Source organism: Nyctereutes procyonoides, unplaced genomic scaffold (genome assembly GCF_905146905.1).
Source record: "Nyctereutes procyonoides isolate TBG_1078 unplaced genomic scaffold, NYPRO_anot_genome, whole genome shotgun sequence".
Lineage (NCBI taxonomy): Eukaryota > Metazoa > Chordata > Mammalia > Carnivora > Canidae > Nyctereutes > Nyctereutes procyonoides.
The window spans coordinates 44,398,535-44,411,616 of record NW_026575125.1 but is presented as its reverse complement, the minus strand read 5'-3'; the positions used below and the strand labels follow the sequence as shown (position 1 = coordinate 44,411,616).

General features: G+C 38.4%; 1 protein-coding gene across 3 annotated transcripts in view; it reads right to left on the bottom strand.

Annotated features, from left to right (window-relative positions):
• The window catches only part of MAGED1 (MAGE family member D1), a 55,715-nt gene that overhangs the window by 41,734 nt on the left and 899 nt on the right, over nt 1-13,082 (bottom strand). The window lies entirely within an intron of this gene.

The following is a 13,082-nucleotide window of genomic DNA, read 5'->3' as shown; positions in this document are numbered from 1 at the left end:
TATATGGCATACTCAGGTAGCTACATGGTCTAATGACCAGTAGCTCGCTAGGCCCCACACTCAGGGATTCTTATCTGACAGATTAATGGCTACTTCTATGCAAAATAAGTTCTCAACCTGATGCCTTCCAGGAGGCTCACTGAGTTCTAGAATGGGTTGGAGGACCCTCTTCCATGTTTCTACTGACAGTACAGTCTCCCTTCCATCATAGCACTCCCTGTTGCAATTGTCTATCTCATCCACCAGACTCAGTAGAAAATACATCTAATTTATCTATGTCCTCATTATCCAGCAGAGTCTAGATCACTATATATTTGCTTACTTAATTGATTGATAGTTAATGGTATATCTAACTTTTCTAAGGCTTCCACTCTATCTTTCCCAGTAGTATCCCAGCACTTCTGATATTCTTAGACTATGTATATTTCCCTTCTCACCTTCTATGACTTCCCCTTTTGTTCACTCAAACTTATTGTCTTTCAGGGACCTGGGAAAAACATTTTCCTGAAAACCAAGAAGATAAATAGAGGGAGTGAAAAGTAGTAAGCTATGCCCATTTCCCCTTCAAACTATCAGTTCATTGTGCTCCTTCCCATTTGAAATCCTTCCTTAGTGGCCTCTAGAATCCCCCCTCCTTAAAAAATAAGCTTACCTAAACCCTTCAGTATTTTTAGAACGACCCTTCACCTTGCCATAGATGAGACAGTTTTCTCATAAGCATGCTGATTCTCCCCAACCCCACTCGGTTCCAACATTCCCAACTAGTAAACCCCAGTACCCTGGTATGCCAAACCTATGAATAACACACATTCAAGCAGTGTCTGTGAGATGGGCATCCTCAGCTGGGTTTGCATGTAATATAGAGCAAAGCACATGTAAAAGTTAACAGGGTTAGTTTAGTGTCCAACTGATAATAAAGAAAGATGACATGTTTTCTAGAATATCTTTGCCTTGCAAATATGTGAGAGGTTGTAGTCAAGGCATTAAAACAACTTTACACAAGTAGCAGCCAAAGGATGAAAGGAAATCAAGTGAAGAGCTACAACATGCCACTGTTTTCAATGATTTATCTTGAAAATTCAAATTCTCAACATGTACAGAGAAAGCAAAAGTAGTAACAGTAGTAAAAAGTAAAGAAATAATGAACTAAAACATGAAATAAGCATCTCCTAAGTGTAAATATGCTAATGCATTCGTTTTTGTGAAATAGCTAAAAAATATAGTCAGGTCCAAAAGGTACATTAAATACTAATTGTAATTAAAATTTGGAATTATTATTCCATTATCTGTTTTAAAATTAAAAATCAAGGACAGCCCCGGTGGCTCAGTGGTTTGGCGCCGCCTTTGGCCCTGGGAGTGATCCTGGAGTCCGGCGTCGGGCTCCCTGTGTGGTGCCTGCTTCTCAGTCTGCCTGTGTCTCTGCCTCTCTCTCTCTCTCTGTGTCTCTCATGAATTAATAAATAAAATCTTTTAAAAAATTAAATAATTAAATCAACAATATATATGTATGATATTTCACATCTTCATATAGAACATTTTGTCAACTTTCTGAAAGTTAATAAACTCCTAATTTTTAATCACTACAATTTACTTCTATAAAACCTTGAAACTCTGGCAAGGAAAGAAAAAAGCCAGGGCCCTCCTGGCCCTATGCAAGGGCTCCCTAAGGGACAGATTCTGGGAAAGAAAGGAATAAGGAGGGAGTGGGCTAAAGACAGTTGTTCAAGGACCCTCCAAAGACACAGGGTCATCTAAGCCTAGTCTTTATACTAGTCTTTATACTCTGCCATCCACAGATGCTGGTTATTAACTTCCTGGTTCTGATTCTTGACCCTTGAGTCTGAAGAAGAGACAACGGACTCAAAGCCCCCCTACAGAACCCTTGGCTAATCAATGGGAGAAGGACAAACATTGTATGTTCTCATTCATTTGGGGAATATAAATAATAGTGAAAGGGAATATAAGGGAAGGGAGAAGAAATGTGTGGGAAATACCAGAAAGGGAGACAGACCATAAAGACTCTTAACTCTGGGAAACGAACTAGGGGTGGTAGAAGGGGAGGAGGGCGGGGGGTGGGAGTGAATGGGTGACAGGCACTGGGGGTTATTCTGTATGTTGGTAAATTGAACACCAATAAAAAATAAATTAAAAAATTTTTTTAAAAAATTAAAAAATTATTGCTAAAATCAACTGTGTATATCACAGAATAATAAAGCAGCCTCCCTCATTCTCAAATGGCCTCAGAGGCTGGGCAACCACATTCAATTGTGGTGCCCAATTCTTGGGCCTTAAGATTCTGGAAAAGATAAAACCAAACCAAGGTTCTCCTGTAGAAGACCCCTGAAGCAGCTAAATGTAACTGTTCCAGGAGAAATGTGAAATAGTAACCAAGTCCCCCATATCCACAGCAAATTACAGGTCCTGGCTGACCCTGATCATCTCCAAGCCATAGTTTTCTGGCCTCAAAACTGTGGGGGAGGAAAAAAAACAAGGTATAAATCCACATACATTTCATAGTCAAAACTGGTACAATTCTTGTGAAGATCAATTTTTCCATTGTCTAATAAAGTTGAAAGGATGCACATACTATTACCACATAATCCCTTTGCCATAAATGTATCTTAGAGAAACTCATGCACAGATGCAACAGATGTGCACAAGAACATTCTTACCAGCACATATGGGAGGCAAACCAAGTGTCTACAAACAGTAAAATGTATAAATAGGTGTATATGTACACATGTGTCTATACACATAGACAAAGTCAAGTCAGGAAATATGGTTACCTCTGGGAGAGAGAGAGGGGATTACAAATGGAGGCTTCTGAATAACTTCCAATGTTCTGTTTTTTGGTTCTGGAAGGTTCTTTTATGGGTGCTTACTTTATAATTATTCACTTTAGTGTACATTTACATTTTATGCAACTTTCTGTATTTTTGTTACATTGCACATTTTAAATTTTTTTTTTAAAAAAAGGAAGAATCCAGGGCCTTCCTATGGAAGTTCCTTAAAGCATGTGCTCTCAACCTTTCTGAGGTGATTAATATTATTATTAAAAAAAGCATCTACTTCTATAAAAGCTGCAGGGACTGCCTATCATATCCATTTGCAATAGGATTTTTGGAAGCACACACCTGGGCAAGCCAGGGTTCTACCAGCCATATCATTTACCTTAAAGTTGCTAAAGGCAGTTGTTCAAGTCTCTCCAAGAATAGAGATCAATATAGAATGCTATCTTAGCTCTTACATTCAAGATTTTACCACCAGTCCTTTCTTGGCCCTAATCCTGGTTATGTACCACCAAAAGGCAAAGACAGAGACAAAGACAGAACTGAAACAAACAAAGCCAAGGCCAAGGAATATACTGCTAAGCTGGTTAAGGGCAACAACTCATGCTAGCCACTGCTGCTTCCATTCCCTACTTCTTCTTCCTGCTATGAAAATCTCTGCTCCTCTCTGGGACACCCAACATCACACACACGCACCACTCTCTACGTTTATATCCTAAGCATATTTATATCATGCATATATCATAAAATATGTAGACATACAAAATAGAAATGAATGCATATGTATAATTTAGGACTACTATTTTGACTAAGGACAAATGGGCAGAAGTAGCATGATTACAAAGGAAGTTTGTGCTTTGAAATGCATGCTTTGGTAGGCCATATTGTTACTAAAGTTGGGACATAAGATGAGCTCTGAAGCTCTGAATCTTTCAGGGGCCAAAGTAAGATGGAATCTACATTGTTGAAGCACAAAGTGGTTACGTGAAAGCAACCAAGCACAGGCTGAAGGGGAGGCCGGGGTAAGAGCACGAGGACCTGGTGTCCACTTTGTACTAGCCGATAAATATTTTGAGTATCACCTTAACTTGTATCTTAGGTGAGAGTGCAGGGACTTTGCCTTTTACATTTGAGAGACTTGAAGAACTTAAATGAAGATGTGAATAAACTGGCTGCCTCAAGAAAAAAAAAAAGAAAATCTCTGCTCCTTTGATTTTCATGCCATCTATCTCAGTGCTATACTCACTCCCTCCACAAAATATAGCATCTTCCTTGTCTTCCTCTCTACTCTTTTTATCACCTTTTATCTTCTGCAATATCTTTGATTATCCCATAGCTAACTTGTGCATCACCCCAGCTTCACAGCTCCTTGACCTCCTCTACTCCAACTTACTCATCATCCAGAACTACTTTTCCTTTGAAATCCTAAGTTCCAATAACCTACTGACCACAATTTCTTGTCTGCCATATCACCTTATTACTTCTACTCTGAGCTTTGAAATTTCTTTTTTTTAAAAAAATTTTTTTAATTTTTATTTATTTATGATAGTCACACAGAGAGAGAGAGGCAGAGACACAGGCAGAGGGAGAAGCAGGCTCCATGCACCAGGAGCCTGATGTGGGATTCGATCCCGGGTCTCCAGGATCGGGCCCTGGGCCAAAGGCAGGCGCCAAACCGCTGCGCCACCCAGGGATCCCTGAGCTTTGAAATTTCTATGTAACTTCTCCCACGCCCATGCACATATTCACACAGCTTCTCTTTCTCTGGATCCACAGAATAATCTTTCTGAGAATATACTCTTCCCTGACGAGACTAGATCCCATGGCCTATAACCTGAACAAATCTCATCAGTAACCTCAACAACTTATTCGCCCCTCAAACCTTCTACCACCCACAATCATCACCACCCCATTCAGTCTAAAATCAAACCCAATGTTTGCCTTCTTTGCTCCTACTTCTAGGCAGCTTAACATACCTGGATAAAAAGACAAAACTAAAAAACATTTTATTTCCAACCTAGATAGGTGTTCAATACTGCCTATCAATCTTCTTTCATTCCCTAAAGAAAGTTGCAAGCTTCCTCCTTTTTGCTCTGGCCCCTGGCCATCCCCTTTCACACTCCAAAATGCCCTTACTACCTTATTCACAGAGAATAAAGGGGCATCAAGAAACTCCCCCTATTTCTTGCTTCTCCAAAACCTTAAAAACATCCCTTTCTGACTCTCCTTAACTCCAATGTCAAAAGTAATGCCCCTTCTGTTCATGGCCAGTACTTCATATGTCTCTAGAAATCTTTTCTACATTTTATTTCACTAGTTATCCCCTTTCTCTCCTATTATTTTTAATTTTTTTTAAATTTATTTATTTATGATAGTCACACACAGAGAGAGGCAGAGACACAGGCAGAGGGAGAAGCAGGCTCCATGCACCGGGAGCCCGATATGGGATTCGATCCCGGGTCTCCAGGATCGCGCCCTGAGCCAAAGGCAGGCGCCAAACCGCTGCGCCACCCAGGGATCCCTCTCTCCTATTATTTAAACTGTTTTTATCAGTTCCTCCCCTGCAGAACACCTAAACATCTTCAAATCTCTCATCTTAAAAATATACATGTACCATGTAGTATCTATTATGCTTTTCAGATAAGATCTTTGACATCAAAATCTACACTCGTTTCATCAACACTTTCACCAATTATATTAGTCCTCAGCACATGGGCCTTCACTAACACTGATCCATACATACTCGCTGCCCTGGTTTCCCCTAAATCTATTAGATTAAATAGAATCCTCTCAGTCTACATCCTATATAATTATGTACAGAAATTTCACATTTTATATTTTAAAAAGTTTAAGATAGTAGTCTTAAAAGACAAACACAATACATGTTCATTAGTATACAACGGTGCCTGACACACAGAAACTCATAAAAGGAGATTAAGTATCTTTGATTATCGTTCCACTCTCCCAGAGATAACTGTTAAGGCTACAGTCCAACCTCTGGGGAATGCTGAACAAACATCTCATTCCTCCTCATACTCTTGAAGCCCATGAAGAAAAGGAAGAGGAATTCTCAGATTACTTAAGGATACACAACTGGGCCTCAGTGCCAATTGGTGGAGCTTTGAAGGAGGAAACACAATCAGCAAAAGTTCTGGTGGGGCCTGTTAAAGAAAAAATTATCCTGACACTTGTTAAAATGATAAGATTAAAAGGACTATTGTGATAGTGTCAAGACTATTTTGCAATAGGGAAGAGAAAATGGACTGCAATCTGAATAGGGTAAAGACACCTGGGAATCTATAGATAAGCAGTAGATCTGGATGGGAATGCAGGGAGGGGGGCTCAGTGGGTAGAAAATTAAGAGGAAACATTAAGAACAGGGAAATCTTGCCAAACAGACTTAGAATTCTTGTTGAAGGCAGACCAGGATGATCACATATATCAGGGGTAGGGGAAAGTCGCATTAAATTGATTCAGCAGGATTCTTTCTAAAACTGGACTAGGCAGGTCAAAGACCATGCCCAAAGATGAGATCTAGTTGAAATGAGGGCTCCAAGGAGCATGACTCCCGTTTGGTCAAGGAGGGAGTATTTGTTAGCCCTTTTCCACTCTTCAGCTGTCCTGTCCTTGGGCAATGTTTCTTCACTGAAATATTCTCTATTTTAGATCTGTTGCAATGAGATGGCCCCAGGATATATATGCACATATAAATTATAGACATGCAACACTATGTCCATGTGTATGCACAGATCTTATATACCTGTAATATTTATCACATATATTATATATAAAATGTCATGCTACACTGTACTCTGTTTGTGTGTGTATGTATTATATATAAAATGTCATGCTACACTGTACTCTATGTTTATGTATGCATATATTATATATTACATATATGTATGTAATTATGTATTACACTAGATTATAACAGATGTACTACTACACACACACAACTCTCCCATATACCACACACAAATATAAGGTGCAGCGTAACATGACATTGTCTCTCTCCTGGACCGCTACACCTCTATCCTCCTCATGAGTCTCCTACTGTCCCACTCCCATCTGCCCACCCCGCACATCATCAGTACATCACAAAGAGAACTGTATATCTCATCCACTTAGGACAATTCCATTATTTCTTCCTCATAGGTTTCAGAGTGAAATCCTACTTTTCTGACCTGACTTTAGGAGCTCTCAATATCCTGGCCCTTATCTATATCTCAGTTTCATTTCTCTTCCTCTACATAAAACTTATGTTCCAGTTAAAACCAACTACACATATGCCTTTCTTTAAATATATCTAGATTCCCACCCCCACTTCTTCTAGGTTCCTCTGACTAGAATATACCTCATAGCTCTTCTACCTTCATATTTCCTCTATTTATCCAATATCAAACATTATCTTCCCTTCCAAATCATTTGCAAATGCTCCTTCTGGGCCTCCTCACAGCCTATCATTTGCCCCCATTTGCCAATACCCACCATAGTATTCATCATACTCTTTAGACACTGTCTGTTCATTTACTCATACCCCCACTATAATGAATCTTCATCAAGAACAGGAAACCAGTCAGGTTTACCTTTACATCCCCTGTATCCAGCATGAGACCAGATACCAGGTAGTGTGGTCTATAAATTTTCACTGAATGAATGACTACATAAACAAATAAAAGCCACACTTAGCTAATTTTCAATGGAATGCTGCTGGAGTCATTCACTTGTATTCAAAAAGGTGAGGAAAAGGGCAAAACAAAAGGTCACATAGTGTGACTGAAAATAGAAATAATCCCCTGAGCACTCACATCTTGCTTTCTTAGTACCAATCACTACTGAAGGAATATATGCCTCCTTGCAAAATGGCTGATTCCAGGACTGGCGCAGAAAATGTACTCATTATTAATGAGCCTAAAATATCTTGTGTCAGAAAGCAAGGAACGGCTAGATGGGTGGGTTTTTTAAAAGATTTTACTTATTTATTTAACAGAGAGAGAGCATGAGAAAGAGCACAAATGGTGAGGACAGGGAGAGGGAGAAGGAGAAACAGACTCCTTGCTGAGTGGGGAGCCTGATGTAGGGCTCGATCCCAGCACCCCAAGATCACAACCGGAGCCGAAAGGCAGACGCTTAACCGACTGAGCCACCCAGGTGCCCCTGGGCGATGGGTATTAAAGAGAGCACTTGTGATGAGCACTGCATATAAGTGATGAACCACTGAATTCTACTCTAGAAACCAATACTGCACTGCAGATTAACTAACTAAAATTTAAATTAAAAAAAAGAAACCAAGGAAGCCAAGATCTAATGAAATCATGTAAAGGATACAGGAGCCAAACAGAAAAGTCTCCTAATTTCTAAGATGACACAGTCTGGGCATCAAAAATAAATCACGGTAGATATATACAATAAAATACATAAAAATCCATGAATTCCCAAGGATATTGAAGAAAACAACGAAAGTCTCTAGGAAACCAACCCATTACTCTGACAGATGAAAAAAAAACATTTATCCTGACTTTTACTAAAATATTTTGGGACAAAAAAAAGCTAATAAAGAAAAGGTATTTTTTACAAAATAATTTCAGCTAATAAATGCAGAAGGATTGATAAAATTAGACCACTCTTTTTCAACTACTACTGAAATAGTGAATTTAGGCAATTATCTTCAATGGCTAAAATCAATAGGAGAAAGGTTGAGAGGAGGTGCTACAATGGAGAGATCAGGCTGACAAAACCTGAAAACAAAAATCAACCCCAGAACCAGTTAAAAAGTTAAACCAGATATGATAAATGCCATAGAAAGTGCATATCACTACCTGAAATGATTTCTTCCCTTAAAAAATCATTGAAACTGAATCTAATAAATCCTCTAGTTCTAAATGCCAGTGAACAGAAACATGCAGTGGAAAAACAAAATGAATACCACCTCAAGGAAGCAATCATCTAAATCCATTTGTTGATAGGATAAGTGACTTAGTTTCTCTAATAAACCAGTGGTCTTTAAAATGTGGGGGGTGACTACAGATGGTTAGGAAAAGACTTAAAAGAAAAATATCCAGTGGTAATAAACAGTGGCCCTTGTTTAGATACAGATTTAACAAAGCATAATCTGCCTTTGGCTCAAGTCATGATCCCATGATCCTGGGATCAAGTCCCACATCAAGCTCCCTACATGGAGCCTGCTTCTCCCTCTGCCTATGTCTCCACCTCTCTTTCTGTCTCTCCTGAATAAATAAATAATCTTTAAAAAACAAAACAAAGCAAATATAAAATGACATTTTTATTATCTTTTTAATGGGACACCTGGGTGGCTCAGCAGTTGAACACCTGCCTTCAGCCCAGGGCATGATCCTGGGGTTCCGGGATCGAGTCCCACATCAGGCTCCCTGCATGGAGCCTGCCCCTCTCTGTGTCTCTCACGAATAAAATCTTTAAAAAAATTAATACATTTTTAAAAGATTTATTTATTTGAGAGTGTGTGCATGCACAAGTGGGGGGAAGGGTAGAGGGCAAGGGAAAAAGAGAATCCTGAGCCCAATGCAGGGCTTGATATCATGACCCTGAGATTATGACCTGAGCCAAAATCAAAAGTTGGATGCTTAACCAACTGAGCCACCCAGGTGCCCCTAAAAAGACATCTTTGAGACAATCATGGAAATTTGAATATGGCCTGGGTATTAGATAATATAAGGAATTACTGTTAATCCTATTAAGTATAATGGCCCTGTGGTTACTTAGTATAACGCATTTAAGAGTTAGAGATGTATAGTGAGTTATTTACCTGTGTAATGACATAATGTTTGGGATTGCTTTAAAATACCCCAGGGAAAAAAGTGGGTGAGGAGAAAAGATCAAAGGAATTTGTACAAATGGTATTAATTGTTGAAGCTGAGAAATGGATACATGTTTGTCTATTTTACTAACTTTAAATGTACTTGAAAATTTTAGTAATAAATGAAAAAAGGAGCCAACATCAAGGGTTCCAACTAGCTTCTTCCAAACTGGATAGTTTGATCAACAGAAGAAATGATGACTGCAATGGATTGAAAAGTACTAAATATATAAATATGCACAAGTTGAACAAATAGAGAAAAGGACAACAAAAACATCTCAAAAAATATAAATATACCTTATGGGTGATGGTTTTAAATACCAGCTTTAAGACTTATATTTTGCATTTTATAAATAACAGGTCCCTCAGCAGGATTTCTTCCTCTCCCTACCTCTTTATTATTTGATTTTTACCTTTATTCTTTTGTATATGATATACAGTGATAAGAGCATGGGATTTCATATTATAGAACTATGCATTTGAATGTGAAGAGCTTTTGAGGCTTTTTAAAAAATATTTTATTTATTTATTCATGAGAGACACAGAGAGAGAGGCAGAGACATAGGCAGAGGGAGAAGCAGGTTCCTTGCAGGGAGCCCAATGCGGGACATGCCCTGAGCCGAAAATAGACACTCAACCACTAAGCCACCCAGGCGTCCCAGCTTTTGAAGCTTTGTAATTGAACAAGTTTCTTAACCAATTTGATTCCTTTCCTTTCCTATTAAATGGAAGAATTTGTACATCATAACTCTTTTTTTGTTTTAATTAAATAAAATGTTATACATTGCCTGATGATAAATAGAACCTTAGTAAGCACTTGTCTTTTTTTAAATAGAAATATCAGCTATGAAAGGCACATTGGGAAAAAGAAAGAAATTTGAAAATGGATTAAGTGGGGCACCTGGGTGGCTCAGTCGGTTCAGCATCTGCCTTCGGCTCAGGTCATGATCCCAGGTCCTAGGATGGAGCCCCACATTGGGCTCCCTGCTCAGCAAGGAGTCTGCTTCTCCCTCTCCCTCTATCCCCACTCATGCTCTGTCTCTCTGTCATAAATAAAATCTTTAAAAAAACTTTTAATTAAAAAAATAAAATGTATTAGGTATTAGATGATATTAGGAAATTATTCTTAATTTTCTTGGTGACATAATGGTAATTAAATTATCTATAAAATGTCCCTAATATTAGGAGATAAACACTGAGATATTTAAGGGTAAAGTGCCATGATGTATGTTTCTCAAATGGATGTATTAAGTGGTATTTCAATCAAAATGTCAAGAAGAATTTTTGTGGAAATTGATGAGCTGAGTCTAAAATGCAGAAGAGGGACGCCTGGGTGGCTCAGCAGTTGAGCGTCTGATTTGGCTCAGGGCATGATCCAGGAGACCCAGGATCAAGTCCCACATCGGGCTTCCTGTATGGGGCCTGCTTCTCCCTCTGCCTCTGTCTCTCTGTCTCTCATGAGTAAATAAATATTTTTTAAAAATGCATATGAAAATTCAAAAGACCAAGAATCACTAGGCATTATTGAAAAAAAAAAGAACAAAACTGTAAGACTAAATGACTATATATATATATATTATAAAAGGACATCAATTATAACAGTGGTACTTATATAAGGATAGAAAATTAACCAAACAGAACAAAATTCAGAAGAAACAAACCCACATAAATAACTTAGTCATTTGATTTATGAAAAACATGACTCTATAGAAGGGAAATAGCTATCTTTTCAATAGTGATATTAGGTTGATTAAATATCCATTTTTTTAAAGAGTGGGAGCATGAGGTGAAGTGGGGGCACAGAGGGAGAGGCAGAAGTAGACTCTCCGCTGAATAAAGAGTCGAATACAGGGCTTGATCCCAGGACCCTGGGATCATGAAATGAGCCAAAGGCAGACATTTAACCGACTGAGCCACTCAGGCACCCTTGAATGTCCATTTCAAAAAATGTAAAAAAGGGGGGCCTTTACTCATACCGATAACTCATACTGAAAACATACAAAGAAATCAATTACAAATAAATTGTGAATACAAATGAAAGATCAAACAATACCACCACATAGGTTAAGCAGGCTCCCTGTAGGAAGCCTGATGTGGGACTCAATCCCAAAACCCAAGGATCACGACCTGAGCCAAAGGCAGATGCTCAACCACTTAGCCACCCAGGCATCCCAGGGCCAACTATATTTAAAAGGTTGCCTGTACAGACAGTCAAGTACTCGATTCCTCCAATTTAACATACCAAACATTTATGGGCAACATATCATGAGCACACAGCGATAAGAGCAGTGAGAGAGGTAAGCAAATATGCTGTAGAATAGCACACAATGCACTGCGGATAAAGGATTGAAGAAAACGTGAGGATGGATGTAAAGATACGTCTTCTAGAGGGGCTAGTAACTAACAACATACCTAAATGTATGTAAAGACATGTCTTCCTAGAGGGCTGGTAACTAACAACATACCTAATTGATAGCAAGAAGCTCGCCAAGATTAAAAAAAAAGAATATGGGAAATGTATGTGCCTGGATTAGGTTATTTCAGTATGTAGAGTGCTACATTAAAAAGTGACAATGGGCAAGGGGGGTGTGGAAGCAGAGTGAACAAATACAGAGACACCAACATAAGATATATCCTGTTTTTCCCACTAATAGCTGTACATAGTTCATGCCCTCACTTCCTTTAGGTTTCTGCTCAAATGTTGCCTTACCAGAGAAGCCTTCCTCACCATCCCTATTTAAAATACTACATATCTCCTCTCCATTACAACTTACTCATATTTACTATATATTCATTTACTGTCTCTCAACTAAAGTTTAATAAGCTTTTTATTTTCCACTGTTGTATCCTCAGTGCTTAACACTGACACATAAAGTTATTCAATAAAAAAATTCTTAGATGAATAAATGATGGTTGCACACTGGGTTGAAGCCGTGGGATATTTAAATACTGTCTTACTATAACTTGACTAGAGAATACAGAGACATCAGCAATACCCTTCGAAAAAGTTTTTAAGTGTTTTAGTATCATGAAGTCTCGCCTGACTTTTTTCTAAACGAACTGAAAATTACACCTAGCCCAGAAAAAGATTTACGTCTTATTTTGGCAAGTATAACACACTAGTTACAGGAGGAAAGGAATAAATTGTTTGTTCAAGGAAATTCTTGGTGAATAAATTCCTCTTTAGAGCCTGAATAATCCTGACGCTCGTTATAAGTTTAATGATCAAAAAAAAAATGATCATATCCCCTCTCTTGGGTAAAAAACTGAATAATAAATTGTGATTAACTAACGTTCTCACAAGACAAAGTAAACATGATGAATGGAACAGAAAAATAGATTTCACCTTGCACGAAATAGAGAATACTTGCGAAGTTCCCAGGAAAACTTTGAAAATCTGCCAGCTTGCTGTTCAATGTTGCCACCAAAGACCAGAAAAAGATTTGCATAATAGGCAT